Here is a 21,574-nt window from a genome sequence, read left to right on the forward strand (position 1 = left end):
TTAAATCTTGTATGATACAGATGCAGGGAAGTCAAATTTGTTGATGAAGCAGAAATCTGGATTGAAAAGGACCCCAATAAGCTTCTGATAAAACTATGAAATGCATGATAATATGAATGCATGTTTCATTTATGAGAGATCCTAAAGTCTTTTCACAATCTTTCATTATTCTTTTTTTTTATCTCTTTTTGGAATCAAGGCTTCTTTTTTGGTATAAAGTATCTTTTCTTTTCTTTTTTCCTTTTCTATTTCCTTTTTCTTTTTCTTTTTTTTTGGAAATAGACTTTAGGATCTTTCATAAATGGAGTGGACAAAGCAATGATGTCATGCAATGCAACAGCATGGGATCAAGGTCCATATAATCTTAGTAACCACTGTACAATCCTCTGAGTAACTGATATAGGTCAGATGTCACAGGATCAAAGGTCCGACACCTTTTTGAATACCAGGAAAACCAATAGTCACCAACAGAACAGAATAGTCACCAACGGTACCTGTCATGTATATCCCACCCCACTCACAGGTGTAGTCTAGGTCAGGGTAGGTCAATGGCTTCCAGCGTTATCAGTTCTCCTGAAATACCATCATTGTCGCAAATACATGCCAACAACGGTATTTCATTTGAACCTCGACTGGTCGTGGGTCTCATGATCGCAATCAACAGAACCTGACATTCTGTTGGCGTCATGACTATCCACTCTATCCTAGGTATCCTATGTGTCACTCTGGCCTGGGTATTGGGCCTTTTACCTCATAGAACATCCCACCCAACCTGCAAAACAGAACAGAAGACCCCAAGGAACACAAAATATAATCCATATGCATGATGTGCAAGCAGAAATAAACATGATATGCAAACAGAAAATAAACAGGACATGCGAAACATAATAAAAAATAAATAAAGGCACGTATAGAGAAAACATAGCACACCCAGTAAATAAACAAACAAACGGATAGGCTAGGATCGACTCACTAAGGATGGACCAGCAACAGGTCTAGCAACATCCCCAGCAGAGTCGCCAGCTGTCGCACGCTCGCGAAAAATGAACAGAGTCGCCACCAATATATTTATCCCATAAGGGAAAGGAATATCAGAAAACCTAAAAAAGCAAGGAACAGGGTCTTGCGACCAGAGAATCAAGGTACGGGAGTCGGTTACGCGAGGGGAAGGTATTAGCACCCCTCACGCCCATCGTACTCGATGGTATCCACCTATGTTTGTTTCTATCTAAAGGGTGTATATCTATGTCCATGTCTATATATGCGAATGAATGAAAAATGTAGGGAAAATAAAGAATTGTACTCGCACGGGCCCTACCCCGCTGCCTACGTATCCTTTTCAGGAATCAGAGTTACCGTAGCTCGGCTAAAGATTTTCTGTTTGTTTTTGTGTTTTTTAGTTGGGCGGAGTTAACGCTCGCGCTCTTGCATAAGGGGACAGCCTAGGATGCAATGGAGCGGAGATAACGGTGCCCTTAGGTGCCAAAGAGGCAAAAGGAAAAGAGATTGGTTTGTGTCTTTTAGGGTAGATGAGTGATGAACAGTTCCCAATACCGGGCCACTCACCACTTTCTCTACTTTGTTTAAATTTGAACCACTGTTAGGTGTTTTAAGTGTTTTTGGTTGTGTATTTTTTAAGGGAATTTACTTCGCGATTTGAATCACATAAAATGTATAATGATCGAGAAGCAGATTAGGGAATGAATCCCACTCACTTCCATCCCATTATGTAATGTTTGAGAAACAGATTAGAGAATGAATCTCACTCATTTCTCTCTCATTAATTAATGTTTGAGAAACAGATTAGGGAATGAATCCCACTCGTTTCTCTCCCATTAAGTAGTGACTGAGAAACAGATTAGGGAATGAATCCCACTCGTTTCTACGCCACTAAGCGATTGAGAAATAGATTAGGGAATGAATCCCACTCATTTCTCAATCACTTTCTTAATGTGATTCGCATCTTCCTTTTATTAATGTTTTAAAGTTGAAAAGAAAAAAGAATGCAATAGGGAACTAGATCTAACATTCTAATCTATGTTATTTTAATCTATAAATGGCCCTAAGGTCAAGGATAACTATCCTATCTCAATTCCTCTCAACAAAGAAGGAAGAGTCTAAGGGAACATGGCAAGCAATAGTAAGGAATAAGCAACATCAAAGCAAGGAATGAGAGACTAAGCATGGAAACAAGAGAGAGAAGCCCCAAGTCAGTAGCAAAACAAGGGATTGAATGTCCCAAATCAAATACAAAAGCATCACGGTATCGTACAAAAACATCCACAAGAAGTTACCAAAGTATCGCATGCGTTACTTATCAATTAGCGAAAAAACATCATTTAATCGAAGCCAAAAGAAAGTGAACACATGGTCTAAGCTTGAAGTCAGTAGCAAAATCATTCATTTAGTTCCAATATCCTATGTTAATCTATATTAGTCAATTAGCATGAAACAATACAAAACTCTAACCAAAACTAGACAACACTAGGTTAATACTAGCTAAACGGTTTCAAGTTGCGAATGAAGTTAGAGACATGCAATCAAATGGTACAAGTCAGTAGCAAATAGCCTATACTAGATGCCTAAACAATCACAAAGTCATGCCAAGAAGTTCCACACAAAATTACGGGTCATTTGTACAAGTTACGGTGCAATCGTCAACCAAAAACAAGTTATTTACATGTGCGAAAGAAAAATCGAATAAAATAGGAAAACATGATCTAAAATTTTCAATTCCAGGTCTTAGGACCTCTAAACATCCCTAATCATATGTACAAAAAGGAACCGACATTATTGCATGAATGCATTTCAATTTGAGAGCACAAACGTCACAATTGTCTATTAGAAACGCATATTAATCGAGTCAAACAACACTAACCAAATACCAACCAAAATAAGGAATTAGGAAATCATATTTTGTACACAACATCATGGGTTAGTCTACAGAAATCATACAAAAATTGGTGATTAAATTCTGATCCTAAGGTGTTAAACGAAATTACTTTGCAAAATCTATCAAAACATGAAGGAGGATGAACATATATGAAGAAAAGATTTATTAAAAATAGCCAAGCAAATTCTAAAAATCTACAAAAAATAATAAAATTATTTAGACACATAGAAGTATCTAAAACATATTTTTATTGATTTTTTATTTGAAGGAAAACTGGTCAATGAGTCAAAAGTTATGGGAGAAACAATTTCTAAACAAGTCTCAAAATCTATTAGCCAGGGGGGTGCATTAGTGAAACATGGTGCAATAGGAGTAAGGGCGCAGGATTCAGGGACAAAGCCCAATAGCCTTTTTTTTGTTCATGGTGGAATTTTCACACCTCAGATTTTTGCACAAAAAAGACGTAACATGGACTCAAGGGGAGGTGCAGTAATTATGGCGTTTTGGCCCAGGGATTAACAATTGGTCTATCATCAAAGCATTTCCCAAAATTTTTATCCAGATGTTTATCTTAATTACCACTAAATAACATTAAATCAGATTAAAAGAAATTGAAAATTTTAAAAGAAATTGAAAATTAAAAAGGGATTAGGGTTTTTTTACTTGGTGACGGTTCAGCTCTCACCAGAGCTCTCTTCCTCTCTCACGTGAGCGATGCAAGCGGCGGCCGGAGGTTTTTCTTCTCCGATCCTCATTTACGGAGCTTCTTCTTCAAAACGCGACGTTGATTCTCCGTTCAAACCACTCTTGGTCTCAATCTTCTATCTCTCCGACTCGAGCTCTCAATACCTCTCTCATCTTCACCGAATCGTTAACAACAACAACACTACCGCTTTCACTTTCTCCGATTCATACAATGCAATCACCGGCCGAACACACTCCGAAGGTGCTTCAATCGGCGATCGTGTTGGATAGAGGACCCAAGAATCTTCAATAAAAGCTTCGTGAATTCGCCTTCACCGCTCCAATTCAATCTCCTATGTGGTGAAGAACAACATCAGTATGTCACTTCGATCCCGTTTCGTGGTTCATAGAGTGGAGCGGTTGCGAAGATGATGATGATGATCTTGTACCACGATTTCGCCTTCTGCAGAATTGAAGTCGATGATTGAATGAAGATAGATGAAGATGATGACGTCTTCGGCGAGTTCTTGAGGTTGAGGTAGAATTGAAGGCCCGCTCAAGCTTTCTGTTACAGGTTTTTTCTCTTTTCTGTTATCGACTCCCTCTCGTTTCCGTTAGCTTTTGTTCTGGTAATTTTCTGTTGGCCTTGAATCTGTTTCTTCTGTCTTTTCTGTGGATTTGGCGTGAGGAGGAAGGTTGGTTGTAGATGACTAGTGGAAGGCTGAAGATGAAGGTTCAATTGAAGAAGATGAAGAAGCTGAATGAAGGTGGGAACTCTGTGAAGACTGAATCGAGAGAGAGAAGAAGAAGGGTGGAGATGTGGCGTGATCAATGGTGGAGTGAAAGAATGGTTGAGAGAGAGAGAGAGAACTTGAAGAATGAAGAAGACCTCTGTTATATAGAGATTGGAGGTTAGAATTCAGTTATGGGTGTTTTGATCTGAGCCGATGATTGGGGAAAGGTTGTTACATGATTGAAGGGTGAGGATTGAATCTGCTCGAAGGTTAGTTCTATTTCTGTTTCAGTTAGTTAGGTTGTAACTGTTTGATGAGGTAGTTAGTTGAGCTTGCAAATGATTGGTTAAATTGTTTTTCTGTTATGACAGTTATGATAGGTAGTTAGAATTCTGTTTTGATCTGTTTTTGATGAGTGTGTGTTTTGGGTTGTATGTGTAGTAATGTTTATGTGGATTTGAATGGTTTAGAATTGGCAGCTTGTTGGGTTATAACTTCTACTATGTGGCTGTTAGAAAAAGCTAAAAAATTATGAAAAGAACTCTGTTAACATGTTAATAGGTTTGGAATAGGATGGTTAGAAGTATGCTTGTTATTATGGTTGAATATGATGAAATCCTGGTTTGAGTTGTGTTAGTTATAACTGTTCGATGCTGATCATTGTTGATAGTGATAGTGGGATGGTTAAAAGGAATTGGGTTCAAAAACAGTGGGCTGAATGTATTTGGTTTATGTTATATGAATGATGGTTTGAAGTTTAATTGTTTTTATGCAGGGCATGGATGATGATTTGTTTTGGTTTATGGGCTGGCTGAATGGTTTTGTACTGGTTCCTTGCAGGGAGCTGTTTGGAACATGATGAAGCCGGAGGTGGCGTAGATAAAAATGAAGAAACTAGTTTAGGAGTAGCATGTAAATGTTAGTGTAAATGTTGTAATGTAGCATGGTTCTAGAGATGTAACAGAACCTGACTCTTTCTTTTGTAAATGTAATGCAACCTTTTTCTTCATATCAAATTGACCTTTGTATTTCCCTCAAATCGCAAAATTCAAACACCTTTTCTTTCAGCTTCCAATGCTTCTTCTCTTTATGTGCATGAACAATCAAGTTCCACTTGAAAAGATAAATTCCCAAGATCTTGGGTCAAGAGTCAACTGTAAAGTTTGACTTTGAACACACAGTCAATAGTGCTTTTGAATTTGCTTCTTTCAAGTAGTCTCCATAAAGCTTAAGATGAATGTCTTTTCAATCTTCTTTTTCCTGGTATGCACCAATACAATAACTATGACTTGAATGTAAATGGAGATACTTCCAATGATGTCGCTGATAACCCAATAACTTCTTCTTCTTTTTTTTGGCCAACCTTTCATTTGCTCCAAACGAGATCAGATAACACCCCCTTGCACCAAATTGAAGCGTATACCTTGATGAAGATGACACTCTTGTAGCTTGACGAGAGGAATTCACAATGAACAATGATTCAAAACCTTAGTTTTACAAATCACGGTGGATGAAGGAACCAGTCAAGACAAGCTTGAATTAGATAGGAGCCTAAAATCAAAAGAAAAAATCCTAATTCTTCAAGATCCTCGATTCCATGCTTTTAGATGTTAATGATGCATGAATTATGTACATGACCTAATGGATGGATGCAAATGAAATGTAAAGCTTAAGCCAGATAAAAATAAAGGGGTAGGACAAATTTGGGGTATGACAGAGACAACCAACATCCCCAGCCCGTGTTTTTCTTTTTCTGGACAGGTTTTGGCAAAGCAACCCATTACAATACCAAACCCAGACACAACTTATAAGGACACACACGAATGACATCTTGAGAGAGTTTGATTTCTGTAATGTGTGGAGACGCCATTATATAGCCATTTGAGATTATAGGAAATAACGATGGTCTTTGGTCTTGTTCAACGGTCAAATGGTTAAATAGGAAACAGTTCCAAAAAGCAATTAATCTTTCCAAAGCAGTTTTTGACTGTTTTTCTGATAGGAATTATCTTTAAAACCAGCACATGAATAGTCATTGATCGAACTTTACCCCGACCACTGATGTATAGATAAACTTCAAGACAGATTTCCTTGTTTCACTTAGAAGATTCAATGTCTTTAAACATGTCATGACATCCTGTCAGACATTGTCACTTTCCCCCCTTTAAGCACATAGCTCAAGTTTCTTCAAAAGATTACGACAAAACATCCTATGGACCAAGAAACAAACTCCCCACTCACTCTGCTGACTCACTAGTCATAGACATAGACTTCTGTTGTTCTGAACACCTTGAGACTGTTTAACGCAACTGTGAAGAATCTTCCAACACTTGTTGACACACAGTCACCTCATCAGTTCAGAGAAAGAATTATGGATTCCAGTTGCACATGGTTAGATTCAACCATTCACAGATAACTGACAATAATGTCACATTTTCTTCATGATGTTAAAGTATTTTCGACCAAGATACTTTTCTTGACATAAGAAGTCACTCCCCCTATCTAAGATAGTTTGAGCTTCTTCAAGGAAAAACTTTTAATGATGAATGGAAAATATAAGATGCATCTTCATATCTTCAAGAGAGCACCTTCTGTTCAACTATCCTGCTGAACACACTCATTATGGCAATGTTGCTCCTTTACATTAAATACTCACACCAGAAATCATATGTTCTAACATTGTGTCTGACATTAGTACCCCAGTGTATTCCACAAGGTTCATATCTCTTTCTACAACAGACCCTTGTCTACCAACTTATCTCCTCCAGAAATGATCAACTGATGACCTCTTGACATTAGAAGCACACACAGAGAGGTTGCCACAATCTCAACATAAAGAACTGCCACTTCTTGTACTTTGTTGAGCATAACCTTACCATGTTTGTATCAGATCATAGTCTGCTTAAGAAAATTTGAAATCCTTCTTGATATGATGTTTCTCAATCTTACACATTGATTAACATACTCTTTTATTTTGAACTGGGAGGATCCTCCTTATCTTCAGTTGTGTTGATCAGATCATAGAATTTTTGTCTTCATAGTCATATTCACGAAGTGAAGTCTTCATTATGAAAGTAATTATGTATTTCCATAAAACATTACCAACATCAAGATCAGAATTTGCCCATTCTAATCCACATTATGTCTGAACTGCCACTTTTAGACAATAATGTCGCTTTTTCAAACATCGCATGCATATTCCTAGACACTATTCCAGGATAATAGCACATTGTAATGTTGACATTGTAAGACTCGTATATTTTAATTTTAATTTAATTTTGGAAATTGAATTAATAATTAGAATTATTGTGAATTTTATGAAAATAATTGGAAAAGGATGGTTTATGGCATTTGGGCCATGTGAGGGGTTAGCAAGTGAAGGGGGTGTTGTGTAGTAAAGCTCGTTACTAAATTAAAATATTATTTTTCATAAAATAATAAGGAATTGGGAAAGAAAGAGCAGAACGTGAAAAAGAAGAAGTTGAAGGGAAGAGCTGAGGAACGTAAAGAGGAACGGAAGAGGAAGAGATCAAAATCAAGAATTTTGCTAAGGTAAGGGGGGACTCTCCGGTTAGCATTTCTTATCGTGTTTTGGATGGTATTATTGATTAGGGATATTGTCTAGATCAATTGGATTATATGTTAGGTTAGGGAGATTATAATTGATGAAATTGCATAGATTATTGGTTAATTATGTGTTGTTTTGATGTGTGATGATGAATAATGATGCAATTGATGATTAACTGTCTGTAAATGATGTTTGTAATCGATTTTAGACCTAGTATGTGTGAAATCGCAGGGTCTGTCGCAGACCTGAGAATTGGTAAAATCGCAGGTCCGCTAAGTGGAGGACCCAACCTAGTTAGCTTCTGCTCGAGGTCGCTAGTGGTCCGCTGAGTGGAGGTCTGAAGGAAGTTCGCTTCTGCCTCACGTAGCTAGTGGTCCGCTGAGCGGACCTTGCTGTGCAGAAAATTGTCCAAACTTGAAAATGACGTATCTTTTGAACCGTTGGCCTGTTTTTAGTGTCGTTTCGAGTACGATGAACCTCATGAGATAACCTATGAGTATAAATGATGAAATGAGGTGTAACTCAAATTATTTTGAAACATGATTTTATTTCTTGGTGAATGATGTATTATACATATATGTGATGAGATATGTTAATTACATGCTATGTTTGAAGTAATAATCGTGTGATGATTTATGAATTGTATGATGATGATGATTGGATGATATTTGAATGATGCTAATATATATTTAAACATACTTGATGATGATGATGATGTTATAAGTATGTTATATATTTTCCATTCATTTATAATCATATGTTGAGGGGTGAATCCAAATGATGTTGTGGATTCCGTGAAGGGCATAATTCCCACTGTGTGGAATTTGTGCTGGCAGGGCCGTACCTTGATGATGTTGGATCGGTCGGTGGGTTATTCCCATTGATGATGTTTGGTACCACATGCATAGTTCCAGTTCATTCATATGCATGATTTTCATAACACAATTGAATGTGTTTCCGTGTTATGAAGTGATGATGTGTTGATTGTGTATTTGTGGAATTGTCTGAAATATAATACAATTGGGTGATTAATATATTTATGATGTGTTATTATTTATTATGCAATAATACTTGTTAATTGCGATGAGACTCACCCTTACATTATATTTTTCAGATTGAGGATAGCGGCTTCGACTCGGTGAGGATTAGCTCATGAGTCTTTGTTTAGTTAGCGTCAGGTGTCATGCTCTGATAGATGTAACACTGGGGAGCGTTATGTTTTGAAATTAATTTAATAACTCTGTTTTGTTTGAATTAATATTGAGGATTGGTGGTATTTTGATGATGAAATGCTATTTTGATAACTTATTCCGCTGTGTAAACATGAGATTGATGAGTTATGAAGGATTATTCCCTAGTAAATGCATGACAGTGACAAATAATTGTTTATTTTATTATCAATTATGGCACCCTTGGTTGCATGTACTCTGATTTAATCATTATTTTCCGCGGGGGTTTAGAAGGGTGTTACAATAGTGGTATCAGAGTATAGTCGGTCGTTGTGACCAGAGTCTTGTGTCAGTCTTCCTTGTGTATGCGACTAGTGCTGGTTAAACACTGTTGATACTTTTTCTGACTAGATTGTTTGTGATTTAAGTAGAGCAATGGATAGAAGAGGTGGAAGAAACGACGATGCTATCACTGAGGCTCTGGGCATGATTGCTGGTGTGCTAGAGGGGAATGCAAATGGAGCTGGGATTGGTGCTGATAGGTAATTGGGGAATTTTCAGAGGAACAATCCTCCGTTGTTCAAGGGCACGTATGATCCCGAAGGTGCTCAGAAGTGGTTAAAGGAGATCGAGAGGATTTTCAGAGTCATTGATTGTGCTGAAGATTTGAATGTGAGGTATGGTACACATATGTTGTTTGAAGAAGCTGATGACTGGTGGATGGCCATTAGAGATGAACTTAAAGCTGTTGGTGTAGCAATTACTTGGGCTGTGTTCAAGACAGAATTCTTGAGAAGGTACTTTCCTGAAGATGTTCGGGGCAGGAAAGAGATCGAATTTTTGGAGCTGACTCAAGGTAATATGACGATACCAGAGTATGCTTCAAAGTTTATCGAGTTGGCGAAGTACTACGTTCACTACAACAATGATGAAGCTAGTGAATTCTCAAAGTGTATCAAGTTTGAGAATGGCCTTCGTGATGAGATCAAGCAAGGTATCAGGTATCAGAGGATTCGAGGATTTATCGATTTGGTAGACTGTAGCAGGATCTTCAAAGAGGATAACCTTAAGCTGAAGTCATCTAACTCTCGTGAGTTGGTTGACAAGAAAGGTAAGAAGCCTATGGATAGAGGTAAGCCATATGGTAGAGGAAATCCTAATGCTAGTGATTGGAAGAAGCCTAGTGGGGGAGACTCTAGTGCTTTTGTCAGATGCTACAACTGTGGCGAAATTGGACATCGTAAGAATGACTGCAAGCTTGATCAGAAGTAGTGTTACAAGTGTGATAAAGTGGGCCATGTTGTTGCTGATTGTAAGAAAAAGGTTGTGAATTGCTACAACTGTGGTGAAGAAGGTCACATTAGCCCACAGTGTCCTAAGCCAAAGAAGAATCAGTCTGGTGGGAAGGTCTTTGCTTTGTCTGGGTCAGAGACTACTCTGGAAGATCGATTGATTAAAGGTACGTGTTTTATCCATGGCCCACCTTTAATTGTAATTATTGATACTAGAGCAACACATTCTTTTATTTCTTTGGATTGTGCTAAGAGGTTGAATTTAGAAATATCTGATATTAATGGAAGTATGGTTATTGACACTCCTGCGTCGGGTTCAGTAACTACTTCGTCTGCTTGCTTGAATTGTCCGGTCGATATTTTTGGTAGAGAATTCGGAATGGACTTAGTATGCCTTCCATTGAAACAACTTGATATAATCCTGGGAATGAACTGGTTAGAGTTCAACCGTGTTCATATCAACTGTTTTTCAAAGACGGTGTTATTTCCTGAAACTGTTAGTGTTGATGATCTGAACATGACTGTTAGACAAGTGAATGAAGCTATCGGAGACGGTGCAACTGTATTTATGTTGTTTGCATTGATGGATTTAAAGAGAAAGCGGTAAGTAGTGAACTACCAGTGGTATGTGATTTTCAATAAGTTTTTGCGGAAGATGTGAACGAATTGCCACCAAAAAGTGAAGTGGAATTTGCTATTGATTTGATTCCGGGAACTAGTCCACTGTCGATGGCACCATATCGTATTTCGCCATCTGAGTTGGCTAAACTGAAGAAACAGTTGGAAGAATTGCTGGAGAAGAAATTCATTCGTCCGAGTGTTTCTTCGTGGGGTGTGCCTGTGTTGCTAGTAAAGAAGAAGGAGGGTTCGATGAGGCTGTGTGTGGATTACAGACAATTGAACAAGGTTACTATCAAGAATCGGTATCCACTGCCGAGGATTGATGATTTGATGGATCAGTTGGCTGGAGCGTGTGTATTTAGTAAGATTGATTTGAGGTCTGGGTATCACCAAATTTGTGTGAAAGATGACGATATTCAGAAGACTGCTTTTAGAACGAGGTATGGACATTACGAGTATTCGGTAATGCCGTTCGGAGTTACTAATGCCCCTGGTGTTTTTATGGAGTATATGAATAGGATCTTCCATCCTTATCTCGATAGGTTCATGGTGGTATTTATAGATGATATCCTAATATATTCTAAGAATGAGGAAGAACATGCGGGACATCTCAGAACTGTGTTAGAGCTGTTAAGAGAGAAGAAACTTTTTGCCAAATTGTCAAAGTGTGAATTTTGGTTGGAAGAAGTTAGTTTTCTTGGACATGTGATTTCCAAGAATGGTATTGCTGTTGATCCTACAAAGATAGAAGCGGTATCTCAATGGGAAGCTCCGAAATCAGTGTCAGAGATTCGTAGTTTTCTTGGTCTTGCTGGGTACTACAGAAAGTTCATTGAAGGATTTTCCAAGTTAGTGTTGTCGTTAACTAAGTAGACAAGAAAGAGTCAAGCATTTATTTGGAATTCGAAATGTGAAGAAGGATTCCTAGAGCTGAAGAGGAGGTTGACTAGTGCTCCTATCTTGATTCTACCGAATCCGGCAGAATCGTTTGTGGTTTATTGTGATGCGTCACTGATGGGTTTAGGTGGTGTATTGATGCAAAATCAGCAAGTAGTGGCTTATGCGTCGAGACAACTCAAAGTGCATGAAAGGAATTATCCGACTCATGATCTAGAGCTAGCCGCTGTGGTCTTCGTTTTGAAGTTGTTGCGACATTACTTGTATGGTTCGAGGTTCGAAGTGTTCAGTGATCAAAAGAGTCTGAAGTATCTCTTTGATCAAAAAGAGCTTAATATGAGATAGAGGAGGTGGTTGGAATTTCTTAAGGATTATGATTTTGGTTTGAATTATCATCTTGGTAAGGCAAATGTTGTTGCTGATGCGTTGAGTAGGAAGTCTTTGCACATGTCTATGCTAATGGTGAAGGAATTGGATTTTATTGAACAATTCAAATACTTGAGTTTGGTGTGTGAAGATACTCTTAATAGTATTAAATTGGGTATGTAAAAGCTGACTAGCGGTATTCTTGAAGAGATTAGAGAAGGTCAGAAAACTGATGTTGAGTTGATTGATAAGATAACTTTGATTAACCAAGGTAAAGGCGATGAATTCAGAATCGACGAGAATGGTATATTGAGGTTTGGCGATCGAGTTTGTGTTCCTGATGTTGTTGCGCTTCGAAAGAGTATTCTTGAAGAAGGACACCGTAGTGGATTAAGTATTCATCCTGGTGCTACCAAGATGTATCATGATTTGAAAAAGTAGTTTTGGTGGCCTGGAATGAAGAAAGAAATTGCTGAGTTTATGTACTCTTGTTTGACGTGTCAGAAGTAAAAAATTGAGCATCAGAAGCCATCTGGGTATATGCAACCAATGTTTATTCTTGAGTGGAAGTGGGATAGCATATCAATGGATTTTTTTTCTGGTTTGCCGAGAACTGTTAAGAACTGTGAGGCTAAATGGGTTGTTATGGACAGGTTGACAAAGTCTGCACATTTTATACCAGTAAGAATGGATTATTCGATGGAGAAGCTGGCTCATTTGTATTTTGAGAAGGTAGTTAGTCTACATGGTATTCCTTCGAGTATCGTGTCAGACAGGGATCCGAGATTTACGTCTAAGTTCTGGGAAGGTTTGTAGAAGGCTTTAGGTACTAAGCTAAGATTGAGTTCTGCTTATCATCCGCAGACTGATGGACAAACTGAGAGGACGATTCAATTGTTGGAGGATTCATTGCGTGCGTGTGTGCTGGAAAAAGGAGGTGCTTGGGATAGTTATCTACCTTTAATTGAGTTTACCTACAACAACAGTTTTCATTTGAGTATTGCTATGGCTCCGTTTGAGGCTTTGAATGGAAGGAGATGTAGAACATCGTTGTGTTAGTACGAATCTGGAGAGAGTGCAGTGATCGGGCCAGAAATCATGCAACAAACTACGAAAAAGATTAAAATGATTCAGGAGAAGATGAAAGCTTCTCAGAGTCATCAGAAGAGTTACCATGACAAGAGGAGAAAGACACTTGAGTTTCAAGAGGGAGATCATGTGTTTATGAGAGTTACTCCTATGACAGGTATTGGTCGGGCTTTGAAGTCAAAGAAGTTGACTCCGTATTTTATTGGACCGTTTCGGATTTCAGAACGAGTAGGCGAAGTTGCCTATCATATTGCTTTACCGCCGATGCTTGCGAATTTGCATGATGTGTTTCATGTGTCTCAGTTGAGGAAATACGTCGCGGATCCGTCTCATGTGATCCATATAGAAGATGTACAGGTGAAAGATAACTTAACCGTTGAGACTTTACCCGCGAGGATAGAAGATCGAAAGCTGAAGCAATTACGTGGCAAAGAGATAGCTTTGGTCAGAGGGGCTTGGGGAGGACCAGCTGATGGGAATGTCACCTGGAAGCTAGAAATCCAGATGAAGGATTCCTATCCGGAACTCTTTACCTAAGGTATGTTATCGAGGATGAAAACTCTTTTAGTGGGGGAGAGTTGTACCACCCGTATATTTTAATTTTAATTTAATTTTGGAAATTGAATTAATAATTAGAATTATTATGAATTTTATAAAAATAATTGGAAAAGGATGGTTTATGGCATTTGGGCCATGTGAGGGGTTAGCAAGTGAAGGGGGTGTTGTGTAGTAAAGCCCGTTATTAAATTAAAATATAATTTTTCATAAGATAATAAGGAAATGGGAAAGAAAGAGCAGAACGTGAAAAAGAAGAAATTGAAGGGAAGAGCTGAGGAACGTAAAGAGGAACGGAAGAGGAAAAGATCAAAATCAAGAATTTTGCTAAGGTAAGGGGGGGACTCTCCGGTTAGCATTTCTTATCGTGTTTTTGATGGTAACATTGATAAGGGATATTGTCTAGATCAATTGGATTGTATGTTAGGTTAAGGAGATTATAATTGATGAAATTGCATAGATTATTGGTTAATTATGTGTTGTTTTGATGTGTGATGATGAACAATGATGCAATTGATGATTAACTGTTTGTAAATGATGTTTGTAATCGATTTTAAATCTAGTATATGTGAAATCGCAGGGTCTGTCGCAGACCTGAGAATTGGTAAAATCGCAGGTCCGCTAAGCGGAGGACCCAACCTAGTTAGCTTCTGTCTGAGGTCGCTAGTGGTCCGCTGAGCGGAGGTCTGAAGGAAGTTCGCTTCTGCCTCACGTAGCTAGTGGTCCGCTGAGCGGACCTTACTGTGCAGAAAATTGTCCAAACTTGAAAATGACGTATCTTTTGAACCGCTGGTCTGTTTTTTGTGCCGTTTCGAGTACGATGAACCTCATGAGATAACCTATGAGTATAAATGATGAAATGAGGTTTAATTCAAATTATTTTGAAACATGATTTTATTTCTTGGTGAATGATGTATTATACATATATGTGATGAGATATGTTAATTACATGATATGTTTGAAGTAATAATCGTGTGATGATTTATGAATTGTATGATGATGATGATTGGATGATATTTGAATGATGATAATATATATTTAAACATACTTGATGATGATGATGGTATAAGTATGTTATATATGTTGCATTCATTTATAATCATATGTTGAGGGCTGAATCCAAATGATGTTGTGGATTCAATGAAGGGCATAATTCCCATTGTGTGGAATTTGTGCTGGCAGGGCCGTATCTTGATGATGTTGTATCGGTCGGTGGGTTATTCCCATTGATGATGTTTGGTACCACATGCATAGTGTCAGTTCATTCATATGCATGATTTTCATAACACGATTGAATGTGTTTTGGTGTTATGAATTGATGATGTGTTGGTTGTGTATTTGTGGAATTGTCTCAAATATAATACAATTGGGTGATTAATATAACTATGATGTGTTATTATTTATGATGCAATAATACTTGTTAATTGCAATGAGACTCACCCTTACATTATATTTTTCAGATTGAGGATAGCGACTTCGACTCGGTGAGGATTAACTCATGAGTCTTCGTTTAGTTAGCGTCAGGTGTCATGCTTTGATAGATGTAACACTGGGGAACGTTATGTTTTGAAATTAATTTAATAACTTTGTTTTGTTTGAATTAATATTGAGGATTAGTGGTATTTTGATGATGAAATGCTATTTTGATAATTTATTCCGCTGTGTAAACATGAGATTGATGAGTTATGAAGGATTATTCCCTAGTAAATGCATGACAGTGACAGATAATTGTTTATTTTATTATCAATTGTGGCACCCTTGGTTGCATGTACTCTGATTTAATTATTATTTTCCGCAGGGGTTTAGAAGGGTGTTACAGACATCACTCAAGACATAAGTTCGTCTGACACCCAAACTCAAACAAACTCTGACTATCCATAGAGATAACACGTCTCTATAGAATTACTTGGAACACAAGAAAAAATTTGTGTTCACGACACGAAACAAGACTCTACTCTTTACAAAACAACTGTAAAGAATGACCTCAGACTTAACAATGTCTGAACACTACCCTTAAACCCTATGATACAATTTGATATGAGAGACTCAAACAAGACTCAAACAAAATGGAAAAAAATCTAAAAACCTGAGAAATTTAAACAACATACCTGGACTTTAACCAAAGTCTTGATCAAGAGATGTTATTTGAAGAAGAACTGCATCAGGTGGACTTGTGCATATGCACTAAGTCAGAACAAGTGATACACACCATCAATACATGTCTTCAGATGATAATGCAAAGAATAATCCTTGTTGGTCTTTAAGAATAAACATGACTTGAGTTATGTTCTGACATTTTGTGTGACATTGTTTTTCTGGCTTAAAGATTAGTCTTTGAAGGACTTTCCATTTGATTAGAAGCAGAATAACATTGTCTTTGCTAATCTTCGTACTTTCTTACTCCCCCTGAGATATACAAATTTAGGACATCTTTGATGTTCGTCATTGAAGCTCCCTTCATTTGGAATTTGCCACAGTTTCCAAGTTTAGAAACCTTAGTTTACTTGCTACACAAGATCCAGATTGTCACACTCTGCAACTTGAAGTAGAAGAAACTATGATTGTATAACCATAAATCAATCTTCAGATATAAGTATGAGCTTTTCATATAGACATTGTAAATATTCAGCTCCTATCAAGATATTTAACAGAATCAGCATGCTTCACCAGATACTCTTGCCACACTTCCTTAATTTGTGAAGATAATAGTGAACACGAACCTTGGGTTCACACTAGTCCTTGAATACATAACTAGAAGGACTTCTCATCTAATAGGTACTAAGTCTCCCGTCAAAGTACTTATTAGTTACTCAGTAAGATTTACTACTCACACTAGTTCATCCTGACTGATTTCTTTTTCTCAGTATTGCATTCAGGTTCTACACCCAATAAGCACTAAGTCTCCCGTCAAAGTACTTACAAGTTAGTCAGTTAGAATTTGCTGCTCACACTAGTTCATTCTGACTAATTACCTCTTCACATTTATATATTTTTCTATTGGCAAGCACAACACAAAAAAACTGAAGACCTTGAGATGATGTTGTAACATCTGATATGAAATCATCCTTCATGTTTCTTGGTTAACATCTCTAACATCTAATTCATAACACTTGGGGTTGAAACAAAATAGCGCAATTATCAGCAATATCCAGACATATCAAGGAATACAATAGCCAGCATCTCAATAAGCTTTTCTTCAGACTTTCATTCTGATTTTGAGATTATGGATGCCATAGTCTATACCTATAGAGGAGATTCCCTCATTTAGGTTTCTGGAGAAGACTTAGTTATAGCATAACACTAAATTAGTCAGATTCTTCTGAGCCATCTGACTTCCTTGATTCCAAACAACACTACCCTTTCTGGATAACAACAAGGGAAGTAAACATTCTTGACCGTATTCCACTGTGGTTGAGACACAGTATTCAGCTCCAACAACTGCTCTATGGTTATGAATGAAAATACACATATATGGTTCCATTGATCAGAGGAGAACACCAGATGTAAGCTCGTCTTGATTTAAACATAAAGGATCAAAAAGGAATACCTTCATGAGTTTTCTTTGGCACTAAGCTTTTACTTCTAACCCCCATAAACTAGGATTTGGAGTAGAAGAACATGTTGATCGTGTCCTGATCAACTTATAATCAGATGTCTCCTCTTCCATACCAGGAGTAGGTTCCAAACCAATGTTCTCACACTACATTAGTTTAGCACCAGAACATGTGTTCTTCAGCTGGTAGCTGCATACCAGTACTTAATGTCCTAACATCCGGTAGGACATCTGTTCCTCCTTCTAGGAACACTCCAGCCTTGAAATTCTTCAAGGTTCACACTTGCAGATGATTATGAATATCAATGATCAGTTGATAATCAACAGCTCTAATAAACCATGCCCTTATGAGTGGACTTAAGAGATTACTCAAGTATCTTTGACACTTTAATTATAGCTGTAAGGTTATGCCACACATTTTGTTGAATATAAATAACCCTATAATCTTTCTTATACAATTGGGGTTGCACAGAGGCTATGCAGCGGAAAACAGCCATACTTCAACAGAATTCACACAATGCTTACTTCAATTATCAGTTGCAAGCATTAAATCTAAGGATTGACTACACCTCAACCCTGCACAATGCTTGCTTCTGCACCAAGCAACAGACTAGACCTACCCAACTTCCTGACCTGATAAACTTCACATAGATATAGAGGTTACCTTATCAATATCTTCACTCCCGCATGAAGGTTTTGATGCGTTTCTTCTCGGTCCATAGATACTGACTATATTAGCTCAATTCAAATTCTTCACTCCCGCATGAATTCTTTGGATTTAGCACCACTTTATTCCAGCATCAACAGCTCTAGGTCAGGTTTGTCTAATCCTCCACATATAGGTCCATCCTCCACTTCAAGGGACCATACAATACGAACATTCCTTATCCAAACAATCTTCTACCTTCAGCACAACCATAAAGTATCCCTCATGGATCTCATCCAGAAACAAACAGGATGCCTCCTCTGATACCAATTGAAATTCAGGTATGACAGACTCAAGATGTCATTCACGATGTCAAGACATCTGATCTGTTATTGGCTTAGCAAAGGCAGAATAGAAATATCCCCAATTTTAATTACCCCTAATAAGGAGTCCATGAGTATTGGGATCATGTATGTTCAGTCAACATAACCAGATTGTAATATTTATTGGTTCTGTATAAGGAACAACTATCAGACCTGAACCTGATGTTATAAGTGATGTTACAACATCCAAGACTCAATAGAAAATACAATGCAGAAGATAAATAACACAGTGAATTTTTAATCCAGTTCGGTTTAACTACCTACTTTGGGGGCTACCTAGCCAGGAATAAGATTTCACTATCAGTAGTACTATTTTATGTAAACAAACTCTGGTTTACAAATAAACAACCTCTGGTTTACCTAGTATTACCCAATGCAACCTTTATCTTAGAACTTCATCTAAGACAGAGAACCTCTGCTCACTCCCTAGTGATACCTAACTGTTACAACCCTGCAACATCTATTTAAACAATTAACACTGAACAATAACTTGATCTTGCTTCACAGCTTCAATCAAGAACACAAAACTCAACTCTTACCTACAAGTTTCGAGTGAGAACAATAACTTCTCTTACCTACAGGTTTCGAGAAGGACATGGCTGCCATCCCGCAACCTGGGTGGTCTACCTATAGAAACCCTAATGACTACATCTTTTCTAAACACGGTTTTCTATATTTTTTCTGTATCAAACTAGGTTAAAAAGGTTTCTATTTATAACCTATTCCCAATTGGACTTGGGCTTACAAATCGCAGCACTCCTGGCTGTTACAAAGATTCAGATATCTTCTGCTAAAAGAAAGGTCTTCAATCACAAGTTTCCTAATTTATCTCCTAAATTAGAAACTGCTGAATCTTCAATATTCTGATTTGATTCTTTGATAGTCTAACTTGATTCTATTGAACTTTAAATCTGCGCCACATTGGATTACATAATATTCATAGAATATTCTGTATCTGTTGAGAATCAAACTGAATCTACATTCCAGTTCTGCAGGCGCGATGTCATGAATTGATGTCATGACATTCCACATAACATCTTGCTTTTGTACCTGTTTGTTCTTTTATAATTGCAAGATTTATACACTGTATTATATTTTGCTGCTATTATGTTTTAGCCAAACATAGATGCCAATCAGCCAATAAAAACATCAACACCATATAATGCATACAGCTCTGGTTGCTGGTTGGGCCGGTTCGATGGCTCTATATGAATTAGCAGGTTTTTATCCCTCTGACCCTGTTCTTGACCCAATGTGGAGGCAGGGTATGTTTGTTATACCCTTCATGACTCGTTTAAGAATAACCAATTCGTGGGGTAGTTGGAATATCATAGGAGGCACTATAAGGAATCCAGGTATTTGGAGTTACGAAGGTGTGGCCGCGGCACATATTGTTTTTTAGGGCTTGTGCTTTTTGGCGGCTATTTGGCATTGGGTCTATTGGGATCTCGAAATCTTTTGTGATGAACGTACTGGAAAACCTTCTTTGGATTTGCCAAAAATATTTGGAATTCATTTATTTCTTGCACGGGTGGCGTGTTTTGGTTTTGGTGCCTTTCATGTAAATGGATTATTTGGTCCTTGAATATGGGTATCTGATCCTTATGGACTAACAGGAAGGGTACAATTCGTAACTTCCGCGTGGGGTGTGGACTCTTTCGATCCTTTTGTTCCGTGGGGGAATAGCTTCTCATCATATTGCAGCAGGCACATTGGGCATATTAGCGGGTCTTTTTCATCTTAGTGTGCGTCCACCTCAACGTTTATACAAAGGATTGCGTATGGTAAATATTGAAACCGTCCTTTCAAGTAGTATTGCTACTGTACTTTTTGCTACTTTTGTTGATGCTGGAACTATGTGGCATGGTTCAGCAACTACCCCGATTGAATTATTTGGTCCTACTCGTTATCACTGGGATCAAGGATACTTCCAGCAAGAAATATATCGAAGAGTTGGTGCTGGGCTAGTTGAAAATCAAAGTTTATCAGACGCTTGGTCTAAAATTCCTGAAAAATTATCTTTTTATGATTACATTGGTAATAATCCGGCAAAAGGGGGTTTGTCTAGAGCGGGCTCAATGGACAATGGAGATGGAATAGCGGTTGGATGGTTTGGGCATCCTATCTTTAGAGACAAAGAGGGTCGTGAACTTTTTGTACGTCGTATGCCTACTCTTTTTGAAACATTTCCAGTTGTTTTGGTAGACGGAGACGGAATTGTTAGAGCAGATGTTCCTTTTCGAAGGGCAGAATCTAAGTATAGTGTCGAACAAGTTGGTGTAATTAATGAATTCTATGGTGGCGAACTCAATGGAGTCAGTTATAGTGATCTTGCTACTGTGAAAAAACATGCTCGACGTGCTCAATTGGGTGAAATTTTTGAATTAGATCGTGCTACTTTAAAATTGGATGGTGTTTTTTGTAGCAGTCCAAGGGGTTGGTTTACTTTTGGACATGCTTCATTTGCTCTGCTCTTCTTTTTTAGGCACATTTGGCATGGTGCGAGAACCTTGTTCAGAGATGTTTTTGCTTGTATTGATCCCGATTTGGATGTGCACGTAGAATTTGGAGCATTCCAAAAACTTGGAGATCCAACTACAAAAAAATAGGGAGTCTGATAGAAATAGGTTTGTTCCTTTCCTTTCCTTTCCTTTTCGATTCGACTATTTTTGTTGTTATTTAAATTTGATATAGGAAACTAGATAATTCTTGATTTCAATCATTCCATTTTGTTTTACTTTACTCTTGTTCTTTATTTTTCTTTATCCAGGAGATTATCCCCCCAAAACAGGTATGAAAGCTATAATTGTAAACCATGAAAAATGTATGGAAGCATTGGTTTATACATTCCTCTTAGTCTCGACTTTAGGAATCATTTTTTTCGCTATTTTTTTAGAGAACCCCCTAAAGTTCCAACTAAAAACACCAAATGATTTTGAATTCTCTCAATTGAAGTAATGAGCCTCCAATATCATAATATTGGAGGCTCATTATTTCAACTAGTCCCCATGTTCTTCGAATGGATCTCTTAGTTGTTGAGATGGTTGCCCAAAAGCAGTATATAAGGCATACCCTGTAAAACTGACAATTAAACCAGATATAGAGATGGCAATTAGGGTTGCTG

General features: G+C 37.7%; 1 pseudogene; it reads left to right on the forward strand.

Moving 5' to 3' along the window:
* Positions 1–19,609: 19,609 nt before the first annotated feature.
* Positions 19,610–21,095, forward strand: LOC131631858 (photosystem II CP47 reaction center protein-like; annotated as a pseudogene).
* Positions 21,096–21,574: the final 479 nt, after the last annotated feature.

Source organism: Vicia villosa, unplaced genomic scaffold (assembly GCF_029867415.1).
Source record: "Vicia villosa cultivar HV-30 ecotype Madison, WI unplaced genomic scaffold, Vvil1.0 ctg.000878F_1_1, whole genome shotgun sequence".
NCBI classification, from domain to species: Eukaryota; Viridiplantae; Streptophyta; class Magnoliopsida; order Fabales; family Fabaceae; genus Vicia; species Vicia villosa.